This window comes from Penaeus japonicus, unplaced genomic scaffold, assembly GCF_977035675.1.
Source record: "Penaeus japonicus unplaced genomic scaffold, GWHDUDI00000001_assembly GWHDUDI00000034, whole genome shotgun sequence".
NCBI lineage: Eukaryota > Metazoa > Arthropoda > Malacostraca > Decapoda > Penaeidae > Penaeus > Penaeus japonicus.
Window position 1 is genome coordinate 17,797,569 of NW_028234436.1, and position 2,500 is coordinate 17,800,068.

The 2,500-nt window shown below is 33.5% G+C and overlaps 1 protein-coding gene across 1 annotated transcript in view; it reads right to left on the reverse strand.

The window, feature by feature from the left end:
- Positions 1-607: 607 nt before the first annotated feature.
- The window catches only part of LOC122246174 (alpha-1,6-mannosyl-glycoprotein 2-beta-N-acetylglucosaminyltransferase), a 58,291-nt gene continuing 56,398 nt past the window's right edge, over positions 608-2,500 (reverse strand). The window contains exon 7 of the mRNA XM_043004532.2: positions 608-2,500. This exon is cut by the window's right edge and continues 671 nt beyond it. The gene's annotated coding sequence lies outside the window, so the exon portion shown is untranslated.

Sequence of the window (2,500 nt, forward strand, 5' to 3'; positions counted from 1 at the left end):
ATTATTATAATTATTATCATTACTAATAGTAAAGATATTAGCCATATTTATTGACATTATCGTTACTATCATTGTTGTTATTTTTATCATTATTATTATTATCATTGTAATGACTGTCTTTACAATGAACAATGCATTCTTATTATCAGTATCATAATAAAGATAATTAAGAAAAATGATGAAAATCATAGTAACTATTTTCATAAAATTTATATCATTGGTAGTAGCCACAGCAGAGATGATTATGATTAATAATGAAGAAAATTATGATGATAATAAATGATAATATTGAAAATTAAAATAATGATCACGAATGAATAGATAAACGAAGAAAATATAGAAATCAACAAATGAATGACAGCAACGCAATGTTTTTTTTTTTTATTTATTTTATTTATTTTTATTTATTTTTTTTTTTTACAAAATCAATAGGTCACTTAGCGTATGTAAATGACGAGAACGTGACGAAGTTTCATTCCACGGACAAAATTTAGTCGAACAATAACGTATGTGTGTGTGTGATCTCATTTAAGTTAACATAAAGTATTAACACTCGGGAATTTGACGAGTGCAGGTGAAATGGTCGGGAGATATTGAAACGAACAACAAACAAAATCCATTTTTATTTCTCAAGTATATTTTCATAAATATCTGAATAAACATGATAAATAAATCTCCATCCTGGTTAACATTCACAGCCAACACCAGCCACATATGCCGTCGAAAAGGCATGTTCTCCATCAATACATGGTATATCTTCACTTAAACTATCTTTTAGCTCAAAATACCACTTGAAAACGTGAAGGTCTGCACTAATTTTCAAATGACACTTTTAGATTTGAAAACGTGAAGGTCTGCACTAATTTTCAAATGACACTTTTAGATTTGAAAACGTGAAGGTCTACACTAATTTTCAAATGATACTTTTAGATTTGAAAACGTGAAGGTCTGCACTAATTTTCAAATGACACTTTTAGATTTGAAAACGTGAAGGTCTGCACTAATTTTCAAATGATGCTTTTAGATTTGAAAACGTGAAGGTCTGCACTAATTTTCAAATGATACTTTTTGATTTGAAAACGAGAAGGTCTGCACTAATTTTCAAATGACACTTTTAGATTTTCGAAAATAAGAGAAATCATAATTCTTTTTGTATCATAATGCACCAAGACATACATACAATAAGACGGTTTTGCATGTTGAGTCCCAAAACACTAGCATTTGCAACGTCAATATGAGACACAAATAACATTCTGAATACAAACACTGGCTCCTATAACGTCAGCAAACCCGAATGGATTCTGGCAACAGTGCAAACAACTTCGTGCAGAAATATAGCACAATGTGTACAAAAATGCCTATCTGTAAAAACGAAAAAAAAAAAAAAAATGCAGTCACTGAAAATCATGTTCAGAAGAAAATGGCGGTGGAGCAAACGTGGATGGTGGAACAGACATCAGATCTAGCTGTGATATTTACATACGTCATTTAACATTACAAATCGTTTGTATGAAGAGAAAAGAAAAATGTCATGGAGTATAGTTTTCTTTTGAAGGACATTTGCCGAATGGGTGTTGAATGCTGATGATGATTTCGTACAAAAAGTGGAATGATATTTTTTTTGCTTTACATCTGAACTGATTACCAATAAAAAAAAAACAGTTCTCGCATATTGTCACACAAATTTCCACGGAGTATGTGTGCAAACTGAAACAGATTGCTTTGCAACACCATGCAGTTAAGACCCCACCCCGTACCCCTTGCAAGTAGAAGAATATGACTTTGGGTGATTTTCTACCACTCTACCGAAAATGGCACTGCGGCTGTTGGCACACATCAGTATCACTCTCTGAAGGCACTACTGACCGTCCCATCAAAGAGACGTGACCCTTTGTACCAGGCTGCCCCGGAGAGACCTGTGTGCTGGCTCGTTGTCTGGGACACCTTTGCGATTTACGTAATCAAAGCACGGGGAAAATCGCCCTTCCGATCGCAAAGCTCGATCGTTTTAGTCTGTTTGGATTTTCCTTCTTTTTAGATTAAAAAACAAAAACAAAAATTCTCTTGACTAGATCATGCTCACTCTTTGTGTTCTTTGTAATGTATTTATTTTTCTTCTCTTTTTTTCCCGCAGTCCCTTTCTGCTCGACTTCGCTCTCTTTCAGAAATTCCACAAACGTTTCCAGTGCAGAGAGAGAAAGTGATTCGAGGTCAGTCGTGGTTGAACCGCCTGTGGGAGAACCTTGGGTGTGTAGGCTATGAGCATGTGTGCGTGTGTGTGTGAGCATATTCATCTGTTGTTGCACACTTACAAACATACAGTTTGTATGAGTGATATATATCATATATGTATATATATATATATATATATATATATATATATATATATATATATATATATATATATATATATATATGTATGTGTGTGTGTGTGTGTGTGTGTGCGTGTGTGTGTGTAGATAGATAAATAGAGAGAGAGAGAGAGAGAGAGAGAGAGAGA